This window comes from Talpa occidentalis, unplaced genomic scaffold (assembly GCF_014898055.3).
Source record: "Talpa occidentalis isolate TD23 unplaced genomic scaffold, MPIMG_talOcc4v2.1 talOcc4.3, whole genome shotgun sequence".
Classification (NCBI taxonomy): domain Eukaryota; kingdom Metazoa; phylum Chordata; class Mammalia; order Eulipotyphla; family Talpidae; genus Talpa; species Talpa occidentalis.
Window position 1 is genome coordinate 93,800,317 of NW_023603184.1, and position 26,874 is coordinate 93,827,190.

General features: G+C 34.9%; 1 long non-coding RNA gene across 1 annotated transcript in view; it reads right to left on the minus strand.

Moving 5' to 3' along the window:
* Positions 1-1,675: 1,675 nt before the first annotated feature.
* The window catches only part of LOC129146556 (uncharacterized), a 33,457-nt gene continuing 8,258 nt past the window's right edge, over positions 1,676-26,874 (minus strand). The window contains exon 3 of the long non-coding RNA XR_008553418.1: positions 1,676-1,726. This is a non-coding gene — a long non-coding RNA (uncharacterized LOC129146556). The remainder of the gene's footprint in view (positions 1,727-26,874) is intronic.

Here is a 26,874-nt window from a genome sequence, read left to right on the forward strand (position 1 = left end):
TCAACCACTGCGCCACGGGGGAGGCCCCATGAATTTATCTTTAAAAATAATCTTAAAATAGGGCCTCCCCGGTGGCGCAGCGGTTGAGCGCTGGGTTGCGAAGCTGCCTGCAGCCTCTGCAGCCGGTTCGATCCCCGGCTGCTCCCGGCCACCGGAGGAGGGTCCCACATGGCGCGCAGACCTCTCCTGCCGCCCGCTGCTCCCTCAGCAGTGTACTTCGGTCCTTCTGCCTGCTCTGCTCCCCGCTCTGGCTCTGGTGAATTCTCTCACCCTCCTGCGCTTCTGACTGTACCCAGTGCATGTATAAACCAAACAAACAAACAAATAATAATAAAATAAATAAGACATGCCTCTAGAAAATTAAAAAAAAAAAAAAAAAATCTTAAAATAATTGGTCAGTTCAAGTTTAGGCTAAAATTATTGGCTTATGTAGAAATACTTTAATTTTACTCAATGTAAAATTTGTATTTATTATATGTATTATTTTTTGAATCATGTAAACATGGCTTAAGAAAATAGCAATTATGAGGCATATTCTAAAATATGCTGCAGAATATAAAACCTGTCATTTTCTGAAAAGAAATGCAAAGGAATAATGAACAAAAATAATTATTAGTATAGATAGGATTTCCATGAATAATTTATGAGAACCTAGACAAGGAAGAAACAATAGATATGACCTATTTTGAGTCCCGTAGAGTTTTTTTTCCATATTTGTAGTGGAAGATACTGCTATTTTTAAATTTTTTCTTTTGGAAAGTAAAGTGTTTTAATGCTATTATTCCTGAATATAAATATGTAATATTCCTATTGTAAAAGACATTCACATATAGAAAAAAGTACTTTCTTATGTGAAGGACAGCTATAATCCTAAATTTCAGAAAAACTATTAATAAACTATTTTGCCTGTTCTTTAAGAGTTAATTCTATTCACATATATTTCATGTATTTATAAAATGAGACCATACTACACATGAGGGTTGTAGCCTTCCTTTTTTATTTTCGTATATAATCATTGCTGTTTCTTAATGTCCATAAATACAGATCTTCGTAATTCTTTTTTTTTTTAAGATTTATTTATTTATACAAGCACTGGGTACAGTCAGACGCGCGGGAGGGTGAGAGAACTCACCAGAGCCAGGCAGGGAGCAGAACAGGCAGAAGGACCGAAGTACACTGCTGAGGGGAGCAGTGGGCATGGCAGGTTACAAGTACTTAATGCTTGGTGTCATTCTTTGAAAGATATTCTCTAGGACAAGATTAATAAGAAAATATCCTTTGTCATACCTAACTATATGTGTTCATATTTTACCCTTATATTTTAAACATATTTAGACATTTTTAAAGACATAAGTTAGAGACTTGATTTTTTTTCCAAATGATTAGTTAATATTCTTCCACCATTTTGAACAATTCATATTATCTCCACTAAACTCTTAGATATATTGTAATCTAGATCCAGATTTTATCTTCTGTTTCATTTAGCTGTATTAATGTGATCTGTACTTGTGAGAATATTAAGTTTTGCTGCAATAGCGCAGTGTAACAAATACTCTCAAATCTCAATGGCTTACACCAACATTTATTCCTCTATCATAGGAATTGTTTCATCAACTCTGACACCGCAGTGCTCTGTGGGACACAAATGGACTTTGCTCCAAAATCCAGGTGAGGTTTATGATGTTCCATGGGCCTCTTTATTTCAGGACTGGAAAACAGTAGCTCCCTAGAACAACACACAGGTCATGTTGAACAGCAGGAGTTCGAGAGGGCTGGTGGAAATCTGACTTCTTAAATCTCAGCTAAACACATTCTGTTTTCCAATCATAATCCATTAGTCTGAGAAAATCAAATGGCCAAGCCCTAAGTGAACAGTGAAGGAAAATATAGTACCTTTACAAGGAAAGTGTATATAAAAGACTTGAAGACAAGGGAAACTTTTAATACTATCTGCACTGAGCTAATTATACTTTTCAAGTCTCGGGTTTCTCACTGTCAAATATGATTATAATAAAAATTCAGTGATACAGATAAGAAATATCAAATACATTGTGCCTGGCATCTAATAATTATATATATTATATATATATATATATGCTTTCTCATAATATACTAGTATACTATAATTTTGCAAGATAACTGTAATATGTGGAAAGGCAGTTAGCTGGGAATTTTTTTATGCATACAAGAACTGGGACACAGGCCAGAGTTGTAGGTGGTGAGAAGATTCATCAGAGACAATACGGGGAGCGGAACAGGTAGATCTCCTGAAAATACACTGCTGAGGGGAGCAGTGGACGAGACTGGAGAGGTCTGCTGCACCATGTGGGTTAGCTCCCTGGCTGGGAATCGAACTCATGCTGCAGTGGCTTGTGATACCTTGATAGAACTGAGACATTAACTTCTGTACCACCAAGGAGGTCCAGTTAGCTGGGACTTTTACAGGATTCTTCTAACTACTTGTTAGCTTTTTATCACAGGTGAATGATTACACTTTTGACTTTGTCGCATATATTCATCTCATTAATAATTGCTGAAAATATTTTCTCAGTCATACTACTTTTAGAATATTGAGCAAGTTTTTCAAGGTCTTATAAGAAGGGGTTGAGGGATTATTCTTGGGATGCATAATAATAAAGATTTTGTTTTTCAAAAAGTCAAAACTAGGGCCTCCCTGGTGGTGCAAGGGGTTAAGTCTAGCACTATGAAGCTATCTGCCACTGCAGCACATTCAATCTCTGGCCAGGGAAGTAACCCACATGGCGCAGCAGACCTCTCCTGCCTCACCCGCTGCTCCCCATAGTAGTGTATTTCAGTAGGCATACAAGAACTGTTCTGCTCTCCACTCTGTCTCTGGTAAATTCTCTCACTACCCCCAACCCCGCTTCTGCACCTCTGTCCTGCACCCCAGCTCAGTATGCATAAATAAATAAATCTTTAAAAAAAACAAGAAGTCAAAACTATACTGCATACATTTTCAAATGATATTATGTGGTTAGTATTCTGAAAACAAAGTTGTATAAAAGATATTCAAAAGATGCAAATACATGGTATGTTCACAAGCAATACAATAGGGTTGATACGAGTATCTAGGAAAAAGAAGAAAAAGACTTTTAAGTTTGTCTAGAAAGTACAAATAGTCAGCAATGTGGGAGAAAATAAAAATTTTTTCATAAAATAAAATAATTTCTAAATAATCTTAAATAAACAAGGGACAGTTTTTCCTCTGTATCCTATATTAATTACTCTTTTGTCTGAAAATTACTTTCTGTTTTGGGTCACCCTTTTAAAGGATGTAGAGAAACTGATGAAAGTTAAAAGAACAGAAAAATAGCTAGAGGACTAATTTAGGTTCTTGAAGAAAGCTACGGGAATTGGCATTATTTCATTTTAAAAGGCTAAGGTGTGACTTGATTAGTATTCAATCATAAGATTTATTTTCAGAGAAGAGATGCTGAGCAGGCGTCCCTTGTGTCTAAATAAAAACAAAAAAATTATTAAAACAGACAGTTTTATGTGACTTTTATAAGAAAGCATCGATTGTCAGGTCAACTAAACACTAGAAATAAAACCAAGAAAGATTTAACATTTTCTATTCCTGGAAAGAAAAATATACTATTTTATAAATAAAAGAATAGGTAATTACCAATCTGGTTAAAATTGTCATTTGACGGTCAGAGACAGGTCAATGAACACTTTTGAGACTGTGAGCCTATGAATTTACCTCAAGATAAGTTTCCTAGCACCTAAGACTGTCTGTATTATTCACTGATAAATTAACTCAAATATTCATTGTGTATTTTCTTCATAACAACACTTGATATTTATGTATGTTTTGAACTTTGAAATGTTCAATGTATGTATTGAAACAAAAGAACACAGTTATCTAATTTACTTTTATTCTTAGGAAATAGAAATACATGTGCTAGAAATACGTTTTGGGATATTATTCAAAGGGATAAAATAAAATGTTGCCCAAACTATGCTTATTTATTCTTGATTATATCATAAAACTTTAAGGTTTTGTATGTATTTTTAAGATTTTATTTATTTATTTATACATACAGGAAATGGGATGTAGGCCAGAGTTGGTGGGGGGGGGGTGTGGTGTGGTGGTGAGAGGATTCACCAAAGACAGAGTAGGGAACAGAACAGGTGGATCTACTGAAATACCACTGAGCAGTGGGTAAAACAGGAGAGGTCTACTGCACCATGTGGGAATCTCCCTGGCTGTGGATCAAACTCATGCCACAGTGGCTGGTGATAGCTTCATAGCACTGAGAGTTTATCCCCTGCGCCACAAAGAAGGCCCGGTTTTAAGTGTATTTTTGGTCTTTGAGAATTAATTTTAATGCCATGTATTTTAAGTTGTCCTCCAGTAACCCAAGTTTGAAACTAAAATATCATTTTAAATGTTTTTTATTAATTATGAAAACTGAATTTTGAAAGTGGGCCTTTTCGATGCATTTAAAAAGAGGTCTATAGTACAGAAACCAAGAAATTTTTAGTAAAAGGGCAATTGGGGGGAGCTGAAACATCCTTTGCATTCAATCTTATGAAACACTGTTTCTGTGTGTGTGTGTGTGTGTGTGTGTGTATGAGATGAAAATTTTTAAAGAGAGAATAAATGGCACTTTTGAAAAATATAACACAGATCTATCAATTAATTTAGATCTAATCATAAGAAATGTGTTTGGGGAGAAAACAAGAATGAAGTGGTTTTGTTATTTAATCATCTGCCAGTGGCTCTGAAAATATTCTCACTCTTCTTTATCTGTCTTTACCTTCATTCATTAAATGGCCTTCACTGCTTGAGAGACTTCAGTCATTTCCACATTTTTTATTGTATCACCCCAACTTTTTTTTAAAGATTTATTTATTTATGCATACAAGAGCTGAGGTACAGGCCAGAGGTGTGTGTGGGGGGGGGTGAGAGGATTCAGCAGAGACAGAGTGGGGAACAGAACAGGCAGATTGACCGAAAGTATACTGCTGAGGGGAGCAGCGGGCGAGTCAGGAGAGGTCTGATGCACCATGTGGGTTGCTCTCTGGCCAGCCAGGGATTGAACTTGTGCTGCAGAGGCTGCGGACAGCTTCATAGGTTGCATCTTAACCCCTTGCGCCACCAGTGAGGACCCCAACTTTTGATAACTTCATACTTGTATAACTGATAGGCTGTAATTGAAGTGCTGATATCTACCTATACAATTAATAGCTTGTAATAGAGTGTTAGTTTGGAATATCCCTTAAACTTTTCTTTGTACTGGAACTAGAGAGAATCATCCATTTGCCGGAGAGTGTGCTCAAAAGTGATAGCCTTGCTTTCGCGGTCATACAGTCACTAATGTATACACATATCTGCATTAGTTGTCCATTTGAAAATCAATTTAATTTTGCATTACTTTGCAGTTTATTCATTCATTTCCTTTTTTTGTAAAACAAAAGTTGTATCATAGGCATTTGTTATCAGAACTATGAACTTAAGGGTAAGGATAATTTTACTCTGCCTAGTAACATATTGTCCTGTCACTGAACAGCACCTGAGGCATGGCAATAGGCAACATTTATTTGTCAGTTGGGTAAACTGACAATGTAATACAATAATAATAAAACTGGCCCTTTGGCTCTTTGAACTTCTACCTAGCATTGTGCTTTTAAAGTAACAGTTTAAAAGTGTTTGGTTGACATTTTCATTCTTTGTGGTTGATCACTGGGGTTGGGGGAGGAACCTATCCTATAAAGCCTGGGGAAAACACCCCACAGAGATAGGTATACAAGGCTACTGGTTACAACATTGTATTCAATAGAAAATATGCGCTAGAACCCAAATGTTCATTAACAGTTAAATATATTGAGGTACTTCTGTATTTTGAAACACTACACAGCCTTTTTTAAAGAAGTATGTTTATGTATACATAAGTGAAAAGAGCTTCAGGATGTTCTGTTGAGAGTTTAAAAAAAATAACAGTGTGTATTATGTAAATACATAAGAAAGTATTCTGAAATGATAGATACCATACTTTTTTTTTTTTTTTAAAGATTTATTTATTTATTTATACAAGCACTGGGTACAGTCAGAAGCGTGGGAGGGTGAGAGAGTTCACCAGAGCCAGAGCAGGGAGCAGAGCAGGCAGAAGGACTGAAGTACACTGCTGAGGGGAGCAGCGGCGGCAGGAGAGGTCTGCGCGCCATGCGGGACCCTCCTCCAGTGGCCGGGGAGCAGCCGGGAATCGAACCGGCGCTGCAAGGCTGCGGGCAGCTTCGCAACCCCGCGCTCAACCGCTGCGCCACCAGGGAGGCCCGATAGATACCATACTTTTAATCTTACTTATTTCTGGGATAGGGAGGTATATTGATGATAAAATGATGTGTTTTAAGGTGCTGCTAAGAGCTTTCATGATTTACTCTAATATATGGGTTATTGTTTTTAATTTTATTGTTTTAATTTTAACGATATTGAAAATGAAACAGTTAAATAAAACTGATTTTTTAAGAAGTATTTTTTACATAGAGAAACTTTCTCCTGATAAATAGGTATTAAAATATGTAAAATATTTAAATTATTCCTCTTTTTTGCCATTCCTCTCTTCATACATCCCAGTCATTATAAAGCTACAAAAATAAAAAAGAGAATAAATAAAGGTATACCTAGAAAGTGTCTCATTAAATTATGTCCCTCTCTTTTTTTAGTGACAAAATAACAATTTTCTATTTCACCCAGCAGATACTATCCAATTCTTCAGAGAACCTGAAGAATTGGTTCCTTTTACTAAACTTACGGGGAGATGCAGTTGATCACTTTTTTTTTTTTTTTAAATGCTTGCCATCTCTTTTTTTTTTTTCTTTAATATTTATTTATTTATTTATACAAGCACTGGGTACAGTCAGAAGCGCGGGAGGGTGAGAGAATTCACCAGAGCCAGAGCGGGGAGCAGAGCAGGCAGAAGGACCGAAGTACACTGCTGAGGGGAGCAGCGGGCGGCAGGAGAGGTCTGCGCGCCATGTGGGACCCTCCTCTGGTGGCCGGGGAGCAGCCGGGGATCGAACTGGCGCTGCAGAGGCTGCGGGCAGCTTTGGAACCCAGCGCTCAACCGCTGTGCCACTGGGGAGGCCCCAGCTGATCACTTCTAACAAAGGTTAAAGATAGAATAGTTCTTTTGAATATGTAGATAGATGCCATGTTAACAATTATCTCATTGTCTTACATTGAATAATATCTGGCTGGGTTAACATTTTTCTTTCAATATGTCTTCATTGCTATAGCTCCACCTGATATTAATATTTATTAATGTGTGTTATGCTGTGACTATATTATTTCCTATTTATTTGCCTACCTTTAATGTGATATTTGTTGCCGAGACTCTTTTCCATGCCTCTGTAATTCAAATATAAAAACTACAAAAGACATCAATTACCTCTTGTCATTCTATTCTCTACTTTCCATATACTGGTGAACAGTATGGTGATGCATTGTAATATTATTTGAGTTCCTATCTATTTATCATTTAAGAAATATTTTAAACAATGAACAAGGAAAGAAACTATTGACATATAATGAGAAATTGGTGTCTGTGGATTGTAAATTTTTTAAATGTTACAAATGCTTAAATCAGTTGCTCTATATAAGCTCTCATTTAGATTATAGCTATCTAAATTCTGCATGTTTCAAAACTCTGAATGGCTATCATTATTTTCTCTGAAGCCTAACAGTCTGAACAGAGTTCTTCTTTGGAAAGGGGAAAATTTTTTTATGATTGAGGTCCGAGATTGTCTCATTCAATGTCATTTTGAGCTGACTTCTCACATATGGCCATTAAAAAGATAATTTAGGCATCTCCTGTCCCATTAACCTCCACAGCATATGATCACATCAGTAGAACTCAAACCAAGTAAGCATTTCATAAAACTTTCTGCTGTTTTTTAATGAAAAAGCAGTATGCTGAAAATATTAAACAAAATATAATGATAGTTACCCCCTTCTACTCTACCCAAATTCATAGTCACCTATTTTTAAAGATGGGACAATTTTTAACTAGACAAGTAGAAAATAAAGCAACTTTCATACTTTTTTTATTAAAGCATTCCAAGAGATAAAGAGGCAGACCAAACCTTACGGCAGGAAAATATAGCAATAAATAGTGTGATTTTTTGTTTGTTTTTAATCATCTTTATTATTTTCTTCATTCTTTAAGTATATTATATATATTAGTACATATGTGCACATGTACATGAAAGGGAAGAAGTGGTCAGTTGCTCTGTATTAATAATGAAAAGTGGCTTCTAAGAGAAGAAGGCTGTATCCACATATTTCAACATATGGATGTCTGGTAATTCCATGCTTATAGAGAGGTTTAAAATTATGATAGACCAAAGGGTTACCTCGATATTTTACTACTAGAAAGCACAGTATTGCCATAGAAATTGTTCTCCACAGGACAATGGAAGTTAATTTAATTAATTAAATTCTTATTATTAATATAAAATTTTATTATTGGTCTGTTAGCCTTTAGTTTAAAAGTTTCTTTCATTGGATATTGTTTAAAACCAGGTCTGATGAACTGGAAATAACCAGATATGAAATAAATTTTCCTACTGATTTCTAGTTCTGTACACATTTTGACAATTGACATCAACTTCAGGAGTATTTTTCACACAAATCTACACATTGAAAGAAAGTCTGTGTTGTCAGCAGGAATGGAAATTTTTAATTACTTTATTAGAAATGTATACAGTTCTCATGTAGCCTTTACTCAATAGGGCTAAAAGCAAGATAAATGCATCTCATTTACTGAAACTACAATTATCCTTCTAACTTTGTTTTAGTTAAGATTAATTTTTTTAAGATTTATTTATTTATTTATACAAGAACCAGGGTACAGGCACAGAAGGATGAGAGGATTCACCAGAGACAGAGCGGGGAACAGAACAGGCAGACTGACGAAATACACTGCTGAGGGGAGCAGCAGACACAACAGGAGAGGTCTGCCATGCTATGTGGGTCCCTCGCCAGCCGGCTGGTATCGAACTGGCACAGCAGGGGCTGTGGACAGCTTCACAGCGCTGCGCTCAACCACCTGCGCTACCAAGAGAGGCCCTAGTAAGATTAATTTTTTGAAAAGATTTATTTTATTTATTTATGGCATATAAGGACTGGGGTCTAGCCAGAGGTGGGGGGTAGAGGAGGTATGTGTATGTGTGTGAGATATTCACAAGAGACAGAGTGGGGAGCAGAACAGGAGGATCTACTGAAATACACTGCAGGCGGGAGCAGAGGGTGACACAGGAGAGGTCTCCTGTGCCATGTGGGTAGCTCCCTAGTTCAGGATGGAACTCAAGCCACAGTGGCTGGCGATAGCTTGATAGCACTGAGACTTTAACCCCTGGGCCACCAGGGAGGACCAAGGTAATATTTTTAATGAATTAACAGAACAAAAGGATTGTACTTACCTGTATCTGTATGAGGAATAAATGACAGAATAAAACTAATTTATCTATTTGTTAACTATCCTGTGGATAGGATCTGTAGGAACAGAGCTCCAATATATCTGCTTCTAATGACCTTTTTCTTGTCCTTGTTGAAATAAACTGGGATACCATTTCTAATATTTCTTATAATGAGGATAGTTCATCCATACTTCAAATCCACATCATCTCGAAGATCCCATCTAGCACAATGTTGTTTAAAGAAATACTTGTCTGGGCCTTCCCTGTTGGCGCAGCGGTTGAGCGCTGGGCTGCAAGGTTGCCCACAGCCTCTGCAGCGCCGATTCGTTCCCTGGCCGCCCGTGAGGGTCCCACAAAAAAAAAAAAAAAGAGAGATACTTGCCTGTAATTAAATAGTAAAAATGAATTTTTGTTCAATAGCAAAATATAAAAGTATTCTGAGTTATGTCTCAAACTAGGTCTATTTCTTTTTAGGGCTACTCTGACCAATTAAATAATTTTTTTTTCCCATTTTCTTGGTTAAATGGACTTTTAATAGTAAAACAAGCCACCTAAACGGTTTTCCTATGAGTTGAGGAGTCCTACAGGGACATTGGGTTGTTGTACCCAACACTTTTTGCCATGACCAACCCATGGCTATGTTCTGAGCTAGACTCTGACATGTCTTTCATGGTCTAATTTTAAAGGTTCTGAAGAATGGAGCTTCCACGACATTCTGGGGAAGATAATTCTCCAGTGCAGTCCCTCTAATTATTTTAGGTAGGTCTTCATTTCTTTAAAATAGCTGAATTATTGGAGTTTGAAAAGCAGCTACTGCGTAAGCAGCCTGACTTAAACTGACAAAAGCAAGGAAATTCTGGATCCATAATTCACCTTCCACCCCTTGACCTCACAAACCGCCATATTAGCGTGATCACACCAAAATACCAGCTTGTGTTTACAGTTTCAGTCCTCCTGATGGCGGACGGGCGCGTGTACACGAGCACTCGCTCTGTGTGCACTGAATAGGATCACGATCCGGAGAGCTGAAAATGTAAACACAAGCTGGTATTATGGTGTGACTGGCGGTTTGTGGTTCTTTGTTTGAATACTTTAAAAATGGGCACCCTGGCAAGAACAAAAGAGGCAGAAAGCAGAACTGCTCTTAAATGGCTTCTCTCATCTTTGTTCCTCCTCAGGTAGACCCAAAATAACTTATCCACTTGATGGGGTCTCCCTCACAACCATTTGTTTTTGCCTAGTTGGCTACACTTCAACGCAACAGTTTTGTTTGCAAATGTAGGCCGTTAATACTTTGCCTTCGGAAATTTGAAATTATTTTCTGACTATTTGCAAGCACTACACTTCTCTAGTTATTACTTGTATCAAAATCTTACACGTGGCAAATTAATTGCAATGTTTGATTTATTTAAGCAAAAACCTAAATACCTTATGTGGCCTTATTTTAATATTTGCAAATTAACAATGGTTTTTTGCCCGAAAGGGGGGGTTGGTGTCAACACAACCCTATTAGACAACACATCTACCTACTATTCTTGCTTGTTATTTTAGTCTTTGATTTTAAAATACAGAAGTTGACCTCAAGGGGAATGCAAAAGATAAAAATACTACAATTAGAAACTTCATTTTTTTATTATTATTTTTTAAAGATGTATTTATTTATGCATACAAGAACTGGGGTGTAGGCCAGAGGTGTGGGGCAGTGGGAGGAGGGGAAGAGGATTCACCAGAGACAGAGTGGGGAGCAGAACAGGCAGGTCTACTAAAATATACTGCTGAGGGGAGCAGCGGCAGAAAGGAGAGATCTGCTTCTTAACCCCTGGCCACCAGGGCTGCCCCCTATAAACTTTATTTTAGCATGACATCTGCTTGCATAGTTTTAGCATGACATCTGCTTGCATCCTTTTGTTTTCACCGCAGTCTTTGTGATTTCTCTATCTTAACACTAAATAAGTTTGACCGTTGGCTCTCCACTGTGAACTTTGATTCTTAAATGGCTTAAATAATGAAGAGACGATCATATCATTTTGCTGAGAAAATTAGGACATATAATGAAGGAAGTTTGGAAAAAAATGTTTCCTGAAAAATGTCAATGTATCTCATGATATATTTGACTTCATGGTATGAAGAACATTATCTTGATTTTTAAAAAAACAATATTTCCTCTTTGGAATTAGGTGTACCGTTGCTACCCAAAATCAGTAACTAAAGGAACAGTGTGTAGTTTGGCAAATCCCTTCTTAAGTAAAAACTACAAATTGATTTTACACCTATTGAAGCAGCCATTCGCCACTGTTAAACTTATTTCTGACAACTGTTTCTTTCAGAATCCAATAAGTAATTGAAAAATAAAAGTGATTTTCTCAATACAATAGAAAAGTAGTTAATGTAAAGACATAAGCACAAACAACTCATGGTTGTAGACAGTTTTGATGTGGGCTACAATTCTTAATAAAAGAATAAGAGAAGTCTTAGCTTGGAGTTTTTAATGAAATGCCACTCAAATGGAAACAAGTGATTTCAGAAGTGTTGTCAGTCACTTTGGACTGAAAAGAAATAACAAGAAATAGCTTTTAAGATATCAAATAATTTGCACTAAAATGCTGTACTCTAGCACCTCGCCTTAGAATAGGCCAACAATTTGCCTTGTTTGTTTAAAACATATTGTACTTGTTCACTTCACAAAACTGCACAACTTAACTGACCTTTGCCATCTTGTGTCTTGATTATCTCTCTCCATGTGAGATCCCTCACCAAGACATCTTGCAAGCATTTCACAAATTATAATAAAGGAACCACCTACATGTACATCAGTACTGACAGAGATGAATCATCTTATTTTCACCTGAGATATTCAGGCTCCATTGAAAACTAAATAATGGAATAACCAGATTTATTGGAAGATTTGAGTTTGGTCTTATCTTACATGTTTCAAGAACAATAGTATGAAGCTATTGAATTTAGTGTTTCAATATTCATGGTAATATGTTCAGATATACAAATAATTAATGTACAAAGAATTGACATTTTTACAAGTTTTATGTACAATATCATATTAATTTATATCTTGTGTGCTACAGTTAATATTCTGGAGAAAAACTCCATGTTACAGGATTTTATGGTTTTAAACTTTAGTTTTTGGTTTTTGAGTTTTTAATGAATCTCAAATAGTCGAATTTTCGAAAAGTAAACTCTAAGTCATACTGTAGGGCCTACTTTCCCACTTTTTAATAGCTTTCTAAAAAAACCCAAACCTTGAAGTGCATGCAATTAGAAACATGCAACAGTGAGGCTAGGCTTAGTCACAGGACTATTTCAATGCACACTGCTTCTATCTTTGGTGTCCTACAGAGAAATAGAATTAGAATGTTCTAACCTCTGCTCATCCTGTAGGTGAGAGTATAAAGCTGACTACTTAAAAAATTGGAATGGGGGAGTTCTTTCTAGGTGATTCTTTCTTGTGTTTTATGTACCAGGTGACAATTTTACTATTATATAGACAAAGAAGGACAAACAATTTTATACACATAATCAGCTCCAAATCATTTTGGACAGTTTGCTATGGATATGTCTTATCCATGAGCATCAGAACATGGTGCCTGTCTCATATTCCTATTATCCTGATAGTATTGTACCCTAGCTCTATGATCTAAATCAGAACAGTATATAAATACATAGAATATCAGGGCTGGATGAATTTTAAGTTCATCTACTTCAGACTGAAATTGAGGCTCAAAGAAAGGGAAGGGAAAAGCATAAGAGGGAGGGGAGCAGAATGGACTATAATGGAGGACTATGGGTGCTTTGGTTGTAGATGTGGTGTGAGGACATGCATTTAGGTGTGATCCTGTGCCTCTAAATCAGATACAGTGTTGTAAACCAATGTCACCTCAATTAAAAAAAATTAAATAAACAAATTTATCCAATTCAGGCACCCATCGAATGCTTAAAACTTGCCTTGTACTTACATAACTTTGGCATCAATTATTCTAGTGAGGGTAACACTTATGATGGGGCATACATAATTGAAAACTAACAAGCAAGGAATAAATGACTATTTCTGCATCGCAAAAGAGATATAAGGTTGGGATTAAATGAGATTACCTATATAATAATGCCTAGCACAGTGCCAGAAATGTATCATGAAAGGATAGTTATATTTGAATCCATTTACATCATGCTCACTATCTTTATATTTCAAGTGTCTAGAGCTAGTTTATGTCACATATTTTTTTAAGTACCTAGTTTTCTGCTACTGTGTTAGGTTAAGCTAGCTAAATGTCATTTGTCTAGTATTATGATGCAGAACCAGCTTGTAATTTTTAAATTGAAATAAAGATATTTGGTTCTCATAGTGTTAGGGTATGACTGTGTCTTAATATATTTACATAAATGTTTGCCAGTTCATTCATTTATTTTTTTAAAGATTTATTTATTCATACAAGAACTGGGGTGTAGGCCAGAAGTGCTGGGGATGAGAGGATTCACCAGAGACAAAGTGGGGAACAGGCAGATTGACTGAAATACACTGCTGAGGGGAGCAGCAGGCGAGCCAGGAGAGGTCTGCTGAGCCATGTGGGTTCCTCCCTGACCGGGGATTGAACTCATGCTGCAGTGGCTGTGGACAGCTTCATAGGTTGCGTTTTAACCCCTTGCACCACCAGGGAGGCTCTACCTGTTCATTTATTTTACCTTCCTACTCATTTACCAATCTTGGTCATAAGCCATAAAAATCACTGGAAAATTTGGATTCTCATGATAGCCTCAATAAATGTTTACCTTCACAAATGCAAATTGCTTTTCTACTTGTTCATACCATGTGACTGACGAGATACTGAGGAGTACAAAATATCTACATCTAACCTATCAAACATGTATATTTCTTAATTTCATATGCAAATATAGATATACACACACAAATTCCCTGTGATGAAGTAACATTCAGCTAGGTTTTATCATTTTTGAATTTGTAAATGTTCTTAGAGATTTCTAGTTCTATAATTATAAAAATTATTAAAGAAACTGAATATAAGCAATTTTGTTGAAGATAAATTAATTCAAATTATGAGTGTGTGACCTAAACTTTCTTAAAGTAATTAGCAGCTCTTTACCTGAAAGATGTAGTTATCAGAAGCATGTAGTTTAATATCAGCACATCTCTAATATCGATGTTATTTAAAGCCATACATTAAGAGTCATAAGCATCTGTAGTGACAGAAGAAGCATGCAGCAAAGTACTGAAAAACTGGAATAGAATTAATTGGTTTTGGTCTACCCACTTCAAATTAGAAAATAGCAACAGAAAAAAAAAATTAAACACTAAATGTATTCGTTAGGCAGGATCAGCAATCATGCTGCCCACACATGATCTGCAATTAATTTGTAAATAAGAAGATTCATCACCTGGAGGATAATAAACTCTAATTTTATGGCCCAAAAGACTAGACAAGTAAAAACCACTAATGAATGTACTGTATAAACACAGGGGCAAGAATGTATATTGGTTGAGCAAGTGAAGATAACAAGGAGACTCTGTTTTGTTATTAAAGTACACCAAAAGATACATGACACATATCTGGAGATTTTTCTGAAGTGTTAACACTGCTCAAAACAGGGTCACTTAAAAGGCCTAGAAAAGTGTTACTACAAGGCAAGGAGGGCAAAAGTGGATTTTTGAAAGAACATTAAAAAAATAAAGATCAGTATAAAAAGAAACAGTTACCTTAATTTTAATTAAGTTAATTTTTCATAATTGCAAATTAGGAAGTCTTGCTAATGAGTGGAAATCTGAAGTTTTAGTTACGATCTTCAGATACAATTTGGACTGTGAGGCGATATCCCCAAACATAATTTACTGGAAATAGGTCGCAAGGGGAATTTTCAGTATTGCCTACTGTGCTGTAAGAACGAATTTTTCCTCCTGTAAGTGACAGGTGTGTGACCTTAATTTTGAATCCACTAAACTTTATATCCATTCAACTGAGACTATCTTCTTTTGAGGTAGTTAAGAACTCTGAGACAAACAGGGAGGTAGATGAGTCATTGGGATGTTTAACACAGTCTTGATAGATAATTCAAATCACCTGAATACAATTTCTGGCAGTGGGGCCTTGGAATCTATATACAAATGTAACAAAATTTCTACTTGATTCTGATGCATAGTAAAGTTAAGAATGACTTTATTGGCTAATATAATACTTGTCACAGATTTCTTCAAATTTTTTTTTTCAACAATCATATGAAAATATTTTCTCAAAGTATAAAAAGTAGACCTAAATTACTTATATGAAATAAGTTCTCTGGCCTGGAGTTACCTTAATGGGATCCATAATTTTATTAATGCTAAAATGAAAGGAAAAAGAAGTCAAAGGGAATTGATAATAAATAGCATTCCAAGTTTTGAACCCCCTAGAACTCAATTATTAATTATACATACAATCAGTATACTAAAATATATTACTTATTAAACAATTTCAAGTATCAAAACATGTCAGTAATCAAAATAGAAGTCAAAGAGTACTCAAAACAGATGCCATAAAACATATTAAAGTCTATGTAATTCAATAGTACTTACATTTAATTCAATTCTAAAAACTATCTGCTTTATGTAATCATAATACACCAGGAGTAGCTGTATTTCAAAACAAAGTTTGGAGTAAGAAGACATTTGCTACTAGCAGTTACTTTTAAGATGTAATTTCTGGTAAAAAGAGAAAAAATGCTTATTAAAAAAAACCCCAAAATATTATACTAAAATACTGTAAAGAGTAAAAAAAACCCAGCTTTCTTAAAACATTTAATGTAGAATCAAACACTAGCATAAACTGTAGGTAAGGTGTTGCTTAAGGACAGGAATACATTCTGAGAAATGGGTTGTTAGGTGATTTTGTCATTGTACAAACAGCAGAGTGTAATTACACAAACCTAGATCATATCGCCTACCACACCTAGGGTACATGAAACAGCCTGTTGGAGCCACTTTGTGTATACCGTCCATCTTTGACTGAAACATGGTTAAGCAATGTTTGACTGTGAATGCTTGTGGAGTAGTTTATGATGATCACTATCAACCACTAGGAAACAGATTTATGCGCTTTGGTTTAGGGGAGAGATATGTACAACCCATTTTAGAAAGATTTTAATCCAGATTGTTTAAAAGTAACAATTCCTTTAAAAGTAACAATGCTTTGAATCTTAAGAGATAAATTTAACTTATTATGGACATTCACTAGTAGGATTTACCTCCAAGGAGGACAACGATTTTTCCAAATAGTGTAAGTTAAAGAATGGATTGTGTTACTTAGACATATGCGCCATCTAGTGGCAAAAGTGATCGTTTTAGGGTAATTGCATAGGCATTGGATTAGGACAATATGGAGCTGGCTACATCCAGATGTTTAGTTTAAGGCTTACAAAAATTTAAACTGCACATATTAAACTGAAAACATATTTAATTTCAAAAGAATTGAGACTAAGGAATAACTCCAAATGAGGAAGAAGTTGAAGATGATGAAGATACTGTCAATACCCCAGGGATATGAAATATATCATTGAAAAATATACCCAAATGAAAAATCATACAAATAGTTTTTAAAAAAAAAGTTGATTGAACATTGATTATAAATATATTATTTATTATATACATTTTATGGTGAATGGTTCTTTTACATTCAGAACCTTTTTTAAAAAATTATTAATATGGGGTAGAATTATCTCTTTTCTGATGAAGGAGGTGATAGACAACATTATTGTACATTGAAATAGTAGCCCATTTTAAGGAAAACTGAATTTTCTGATTAATAACAGTTAACCAACAAGTATTTATTTAATAAGTACTCTATATAGCTAAATTATTTCCTTGAAATGAATAATATTGAAAAATAGTCTCTTTTTATAATCTAAAAAATGGAGCTGAAATGGCAAGATATTAATTGCAACAGAAAATACTTAGTAGGAAAAACAATTTAGGAGGCATCCAACAACCATGATAGCTGTTCAATTAGCCATCAAGAAAGGGCATTTCTTCTAACCCTGGTGCTAAGTACCAGTCTAAAGAAAATATCTCTATTAAGAGTTTATAGTGCTTGGGAATTATTTAGTTTGATGTATATTTCGCCAATTTCTAACACTGATATGTTCAAAGGTAAATACAAAATCAATTTTTCCCAAAGTTAATTAGGAATTCTTTTTGAATGAGCCACCATTTTGGATTACAAAGCAGTGTGTGAGATGGAGAGTAGATGAGAGTTTAGAGATATATGGTCCTGAAGTTCAATTTCTGTTCTGCCAATTTTTACTTTTGAAATTATTTGCAAAATAGTCAGTCTCTGACCCACGTTCTCAGAGATAAAGACTTAATATCAATTATGTGAAATCATATATGACATTATCTGGCTATATTAGCTCTGTAGCTCTTTTGTCCTTTGATTTTTTTCATTAATGAAAGGTATTTGATGGGAAAAATAGAATAAGTACTGAAGGGAAATAGTTAGATGGGGAATGATTAAATAAGGAAGATTTAAGATGTTTTGAATCGGATCTAGAATAGAGTGATAGAAAGGCAAAGATGGCACCAGAGGACATGTGAATTAGGAACTTACAAATGGAATTAACAGGCTGTATTGTCGAAATCAACATGTAAAATAAAAAAAGAAATATCACAAGAATGGTGCAGGGGTTATGTAAGGAATCATCTCTTAAAATTTTCTTTATATAATAAGCAGTATGTAACCACAGTATTTTCTTGCAAAATAATTCTACATACCCAAAACTGTGTCAGACACTAGGATTACAAAAATTGGTAAGATTAGGTTCCTATACTGAAGGAGCTCACAATAAACTAGGGTAAGAGGTTAGTTAGGGCCTCAAAGTTGTATTTCATGGTGTTAGTAGGAAGATTATTGTTTGATCATTGATCATTTCATTTTATTCAGTTTGTACATATACACACCCATTTTATATTTTTAATTCTTAAGTACCTATTTTTAGATTTTTCTTCACAGGGAAAGAGCCCATGACTCATTCAACTGAGCATCCCAGAATGGCCCCTTAATGTCATTTTTTCCTGTATAACTTCTGAAGTAACTTTCAAGATGTGTTTTGACCATAAATATCCTTAAATATCAATTGTTGAGTCAAATTCCCAGAGAAAGGTATAAAGGAACTTGATGAGATTTGTGCTAGATATTTTCTGCTCTTCATCCTCTTGACCTTGCTTTCTATCTTGGGAAACTGGACCCTAAAGATTGAATCATCTGGACTTCCCTGCCTCTGGTTTCCAATTGGCTTTGAGGATGTGACAGGAAGTCTTTAGAAGAAAAATGTAGAATATCTACCTTTGTGGTATTATAAAAATATATTTGGTCTTTGTCCCTGGTTCCTGGAAAAATCATTTTAAAATCCTTGCACTTTCCTGAGTGTTAGGAGTATCTTTCATCATTCATAACAAGTCAAGCCCAAATTGATTGCACTAGAGTCTATGCCAATGAGAGGTCTTTGAATGAAGCCTCCAGAATACCTAGGTTCACCATTCCAGTCACTAGAAAGACTTAAGTGATTAGAGGCTAGAAACTTTTAGCCCCACCCACTGACCCCCAGGGAAGGAAGTGGGGGTTGAAGACTATGAAAACTCTCAAAGAGCTCCAGGGAACTTCCGGATTGATGAACACAGGGAGGTGTAGGGAAGGTGGTGTTTCTGGAAAGGACTTGCAAGTTCTCTGCTCTCCCCATCCATATCTTGCCCAATGTACCTCTCTTCTGTATCTTTTATAATTAATTCTAAATCTAGCATTTTCCTGAGTTATCTGAGTTATTCTAGTTAATTATCAAATCACAGAGGAGGGAAAGGTTATAGTAACCCTGGAATTTGTAGCCAAGTCAGAGAGAAATATGGGTAACCTGGGGACTGATGTTTGAAGTGAAGGCAGCAGTTAGTTAACTGCTAACTCCAGGAAATTAGTATCAGGATAGGATTGAATGCAAAAGAAAAAGTCCACTTGTAACAGGGTGGGCAGGTTTGGGGGTTCTGGGGTGTTCCTCTCCCTGCCCTGTAACACTGAAAATATTTTTCACAATGATTGGAAGTGCAGTAATCCAAAACAACTGAAATGGTCATAGAGAAATAAAATTTGACATCATTGACCTAAAATTTGCCACCAATAAGCAAGTAGCACTGATACCTTAAAGTAGATAATGGAAGCCATCACTGAATGATGAGCACTGTCTCCCCTAGATTTTGGAAATGGGCTATACTGATACTTAAATGTCTGTTTTTACATATTTGCTTTTCACAACCCTGAGATATTTTAAATTCCTGTCTTAAAAAAGGATAATTTTATGTGTAGCTGTTTATAATACCCCTATTCTGACATCTTGATATTTTAATTAACAAAATCCCCCTTCTTGACTCCCACCAAACCAGCTATTACATGAATCCATGGATATTTCTAATGAAATTAGGAACAATACTCCTTGAAAATGTGACTGTGCTTGAAAGAAAAAAAAAGGGGGAACACTCAAAGATACTTGACATAAAGAGGAACTCCTAGTCATAGCAGCTAGTCTATGAGAAAATGCTATAGTAGACTGAATTATGTCTCCCACCCCCACCAAGATGTCCAAGTTATAATGCCCAAAATCTGTGAATATGCTCCCTTACATGGTAAAAAGGATTTGGCAGATATGCTTAAATTCAGGATTTTGAGATGAGGAAATCACCCTGGATTTTCTGAGTGGGTGGGCCCCGTGTAACTGTAGGGTTCCCATAAACTGGAGGAGGAGGTCAGAGAATGGAGATTGGATGCAGGAGCAAAGTGTGCTGATGCTACCACAGCTTCTGGGTGGTAGAAGAAACTAGGATGGGCAAGGAACAGATTTTTCTCCTGAAGCCCCCAAAAAGTGCCCTGCTGAAACTTTAGCCCACAAAACTCATTTCCAACTTCTGGCCTCTGGAGAATAAATGGGTGATGTTTTCAGCCACTGAGTTTGTAGCAATTTGTCAGCAATAAAAAACTAATACCAATGTCAATGTGACCAAGGGGGTTGTGAAACATGGATATGGACCAAATTGGATAGGAGAAAACAAAGACACTTGGTCCTGGGCTCCTGTGAAGAAGGGAGGAAGAACTGAACCTGTGATTTACAGCAGGAATCAGAATTGTTTCTTTGCTCCTGAACCACAGTTATAGAATCTGAATTTATACAGTTGGAATGGTGCCAGGTACAAGGAAGAATGAAAACTAACAGATGGGAAAGATTAGATTCTGAGGAGGAAATTAGTGAACTGAAATATAGGTATGAGATTATCTGGAATCCAGCATATAGAATAAAAACTAGAAAATGTAAAAAATAGAGTAACAAGTTTAAGAAGAAATGAGAAGACAAAGTACACATCAAATAGAAATTCCAGATGAAGGGATTAGAAAGAAGTGGGGAGATGTGAAGAAAAGAAAATGACTAAAAAAGAAATTAGGAATTGATGGAATAATTTAAGTCTTCAAATTGAAAAAGGACATTGAATATTTTATATAAATGAATTTATTACTAGATACAACAAAAATGTAACTCCATAGACTAACTTCAAGGAGAGAATATTAAAAGTAAAAGCAAAGCCAAAATTGTTTTACAACTGTAAAATATCAACAACCTACTCAAACTGAAATAATAACAAAAACTAGAATATCCACAAAAGACAGAAAGTACAGATGTGAACATAGTAGAAAAATATTGTTAATATTTGGAGGAAAAATAATTGATAACTTAGAATATAACAGTTAAATTGCTATTCAAGGGTGAGAAGAAAATATATCTAAAGTCAGAGACTTCCACTGAAAGAAATAGTGAAGAATGGGTTTCTGTAAGAAGCAATAAAACCTATGTGCAAAAGCAATGCTGAGCAAAATAATGAATAACCACGTAAGTCCAACATTGATTAGAAAAAAAAATTATGATTCATTGTGAATATTCATATATATATATGAATATATAATATTCATTCATTCATGAAACTGGACAATAATAATATGGAAGATGGAAGAGGAGTTTGTTAGAGTTCAAGCATGTTAAGAGCTTTGGTTTGGAGGAATGAGTGACTGATTTAGACATTGATAAATTAAATATTCATATTAAAATTTTGAGGGTAGCAACTAAAAAGATATAATGTACAGACTAAGGTAATTTATTTCTAGATTATATGCAATAATTATGATAACTAACACATTTATTAAGTGCTGTAGAAATATGAGGTCATTTAATTCTCAAAATAATCCTACTGAATATGGAGCGTAACTGTCCCTAACTTGGCTCCAAAATTCATGCTTTTATCCACTATGTTAGTGTTTTATATGTGTCTTATTTGATTATAAATGCAATCAGGATTAGGATTAATACTTTTTTCCACAGTTGACAACAAGGAAAAGATATACAACAGTGGGGGGTGGGTGGGAACGAAGGTGAGAAGGGGCACAATGATCTGTGGTAAAGGACTATGGGTGCTTTGATGGGGGTGGTAGTGTGGTGCCCTACAACTGAGTTGTGAACCTATTCCCCTAAGTCACATGCAGTGTTGCAAACCAATAATACCACAAAAAAGAAAATAAATAAATAAATCAGAGAAAAAAAGATACACAAACTGCTAACAATCAGTTTAAGGAACTAAAAGTCTCCACAGTTTAAAAAACAAAAGCAGAACTATAATGTAATAGGTTCTTGGCAATTGGTGAGGATGGGAAGAGTTAGAAGCATCCTTAAAACTAATGTAGTAGAAACTAGAAATAGATTTGATGATAGGTGAGAATTAATTACAGGAGAAGGGTGACATTTCAAATCAGTAGGAGAAAGGAACATTACTTAATAAACTGTGGAACAAGTAGGTAATAATCTTGAGAAATGTAAATTGAAAGAACTGCTTTGTTCTTCACAAGAAATAAAATCCAGTAGATCAAGGGTTTAAATGTAAAAGTCCATGAAGGACAAGATGATCATTTTAAGATTTTTATGCTGTGAAATCCTTTTCTGAGTATATACAACCTAGAAGCAAAAGCAAAGTCATCAAACTTTTTTTGAATCTTTATACAGCAAAAAATAGAATAAACAAATCTGCAGAGGACTCCAGGTTTTCCCACCCACCAACCACCTCAACAGAGAAGTTCTGAATTTACTGTTTTATACACTGGTGCTCCATGTAAGATTCCATTTGGCAAAATATTCAATTGCTAGAATAAGAAGAGGAAGAGGAGGAACTTGAAAACCAGTCTCTATTTGCGCATACTGAGACCCAGAGCAGTTAAGTCACCAAGGAGCATAATCTGGTCCAGAATTTGTGCCTTTTTTTTAGTTTTTATTCTTTCTATTATTACCTTGTTAAGATTAAACAGTATACTAGCAATTAAAATAAATTTTTTTGCAGAAATTAAATAAATAGCTCATTGACTTTTTCAACTTGCTTAGTTCTCAGTTGTGATTCATTATAAATCTTTTGCATGTCTCTCATTGATTATGTAATTATTTATAGGACTATAGGGCCTAAAAGGTACAGGTTAGGGAAAAAATTGAATACTTTTCAAAGAAATATACAATGCTTTAGAGTTATTCTTAAGTTTGTCCAAATGATTAGAACATCTTACAATCTAATGAAATTTGGCATAATGACAAATATCCAAAGTATCTTATTATAAGGAAGTGTCACCATCTAGGCAATTCCTTAGCACAGACACTATGACTAGTATAACAGCTCTAGCAAGTCTTTTTGTATGCTAGTTTCAAAAACAACTATATATATTTATACTACATACTATATATGCACTACATATATATGATCATGTATATGATCATATATATGCAAAAGATTTGATATGCTGTGCAAATATTATTTTTATTTTTACCATCTTTTTGGGCAGAGCATTTACTCTTGCTAAATATTAATGCCCTGATTATGTTTTGAAACATAAAATAAAAAATTATCACAGTAGGGAAAAATACTATAAACTGCCCTTTATTTACTTCTTAATCAAGTTATTTGTAGTCTTAGAACTATCACCTTCAATTTTTTAATCAATGGCTGAAATTTATTTAAATTGTTATCACTGATATATAAAGAACCCTTGTTATTTTGTGAGTAAATATTAAATCCTTTTCATGAATGAGTTCACTTTCACCCAAATTGTTAGAAAATTCACCTATTATACTAACTTTCTAAAGCACTAAGATTTTTGCTTAATTTATTAAATACACAATAATTATAGCAATAAGTCACAAAAAAGCTAACTAATGAAAGGATCAAAACGATTTATAATGAATAAACCTACAAATCAAATACAGTCATTATAAAAAGTTATACTCTAATAATAGGAACTCTTAATAGGCCCAATTAATATCCTCTAACAAAAATTATCTTGTGTAAGCAACCTCATTAGAAGCTAAGAAAGCTTTTGAAAATGAACTGAAGCAACATTTTCTGATACTTAACACATTTTGATTTAATTCTCATATTTGTAAGTGAATCAAATTTATTTTATAAAAGATTCAGAGCTTTATGCAAGTTCCAACCAATGAGTCACTAATATTTTTACTCTTAAAATAGGAGCTGTCAGTTTGAGGATTTTATGAAATCAAGAAAAGTATTTTTACCCCAATTCTTAGGAAAAGAGTAAAATTTTATGCAAATGGTATTGTGTATACTGAAACAAAGGACAATATTAATTTCTTTAAATCCTAGAAAAAAAATCAGTTTGTTAATAGTCTTCAGTTATGATCTGACGTAAAAAAAATTGCCTTGATCAAGAATACGTATAAATAGTATCTTCGAATGATCTCTTAAAGTAGTTCACAAAAGGTTATAGTCTAGAGATACTGAACCATTAGGTCATCACTACCTTTTTTCTACTCTGTACCCTAAAAATTTTAGAGAGTTACTTTTAGCTTCTTTCATTTAAAAACTCCTAAGTGATAAAAGAAAGATAGGACATTTATCACCCCCAAAACTGGATGCATCTTATTTTAATGCTTTTAAGAATGAAAATATTTTATGCTATCCTTATCATGGATATTGTTGTTCACTTATAAATGATAAAGCTCTTCAAAATTGTCATTCTGTATCTTCTGTGGAATATATGACCATTCTACATTTTTCTTGAAATTAACTTATTATTCACTTGAATCCATCCCTTAGAATTTTTCTAGGTTATACAACTCAAATTAGTTTCATCTTTACTAGTGTTTTCTATGATATAAATAACTATTGTTGTTTTTCTTAAAATTTGGTGTAAAAGTTAGATAGAAAATTCTAAAAGGGGCCTAGTCAATGCCCCAAATAAGAAGAGATTGCACATGCTTATCAGAAGAAAGAATAGGAAAAAAAATTAAAAAGAAAAAAGAATGGGGATTTTAGGAAGCACACAAATAAAAAGATGGGCATTTGGTGAGCTTTCTCACTGGAGCCAGGAATAAGGAGAGGAAAGTACCTTCTAAACATAAATGTGTCCTTGTAAATAGCCAGAAGTTGAACGTTAAATGGAAAGGGACAACATTTATGAATGAGTAGAGAAACTACAGAGAGAATCCACCAAAATGGAAATTAGATTTTTTTGAAGATTAAAATTTTTTATTTTAATTTATTTTTTACTAATTTATTTTATTTTTTATATCATTGTTCATTTTTAAACAATATTTGCTTCCCCCCACCCCGTCAGGTGTAGTCCCCATAGAGTTTCCTTCCCCAAGTACGCTGTGCACCATCGACTCAGTCCCATGTGCTTCTTCCTCCCTCCCTCTGATCCCTCTCCCGCCTCCTCCCCTGCAGGATGTCTCTGATTTATAATTTTCTGTATTGCTTTGTTGTGTTTTGTACTGTTATTATTTTTTTACACTGATGTCTTATTTGGTTCCCCTATATTCCAGCTATAAGTGAAACCATCCGATATTTTTCTTTTTCCTTCTGGCTTATTTCACTGAGCATAATTCCTTCTAGCTCCATCCACATTGCTGCAAATGGCATAAATTTATTTTTTTGATTGCTGAGTAATATTCCATTGTGTACATGTACCACATCTTGAAGATCAAAATGAAACTTATTATTATCAGCCAGTATATACGGCAAGTCAGCCTTTAGCTATGGATCGCCTTTGTCATTTTTCTCCTGACTATGTGGGAAGAGTTATATTACATACTCCTCTCAATGTCATTGGAAAGATAGTAAAAATTTAGGAATACTAATGCAAAGTTAGTAACACAAAACAGGATGTGCATTTTTTTAAAGCAAATCTTTATCATAATAATCTTTTTTATCTCTCTCTCTCTCTCTCTCTCTCTCTCTCTCTCTCTATCTATCTATCTATCTATCTATCTATCTATCTATCTATCTATCTATCTATCTATCTATACAAGCACTGGGTACAGTCAAAAGCGCGGGAGGATGAGAGAATTCACCAGAGCCAGAGCGGGGAGCAGAGCAGGCAGAAGGACCGAAGTACACTGCTGAGGGGAGCGGCTGGCGGCAGGAGAGGTCTGCGTGCCATGTGGGACCCTCCTCCGGTGGCCGGGGAGCAGCCGGGGATGGAACCGGCGCTGCAGAGGCTGTGGGCAGCTTTGCAACCCAGCAACCGCTGCGCCACTGGGGAGGCCCAGGATGTGCATATTTTTAAGTAAAACAATAATGGGGGAATTTTGAAAAATGGCTATGTAAATAGGAAACCAATAAAAATGCGTCAAGCGATTTGGGTAGTGTTTTTAAGGATTTGCTTGGTGGAATTTACATTGAGACTTGGAGTATGATAAGCAGGCTTCAAGTTTATTTTTATTTTACTATAAAGTGAAAGGGGCAGATTCTGGGGATATAAAATAGTAGTTATCAAACATTTTGATTTGAAATTCTTAAAAATAAAATTCTATGCTCCATATCTTCATAAATTTCAAAATGATAGCATTTGCTCACATGTATGTATTCAGTTTATAGGCCACCATGGCTATTTAAAATATACTATTTGGAAATGAGAACTTTGACTTATAATCATATACTGTCAAAACAGTCACAGGGATGTAAAATAATAGTACTTAATTAAAAAATAAACAAAAATAAATTAAGAAAAATACACTGTAGTTCTCTTTGCCTATTAGGCAATGAAGAGCTATATCACAATGAGTAGATACTCATTTGGGAATCTGTATAATGCTACATACTTCCTTCACTCCATCCCCCAAATTTGACTTCTCAGGACAGTTATTAACAAAATCGTCTGTTGCTTGAAAATATAATGAACAGATCTTTGACTTTGCAGGGTTCACTATCGGGTGTAACCTCCCTGGAGCAGCATTCCATTCTCAGTGGACAGCTAAGCCTACATACTGACTTAGAATCACCATAGTCATATGCAATCTGAAGTGTAGAATGCAATCTGAAATGTGACAGAAATCTCATATAATACTAGTTTCCACTTT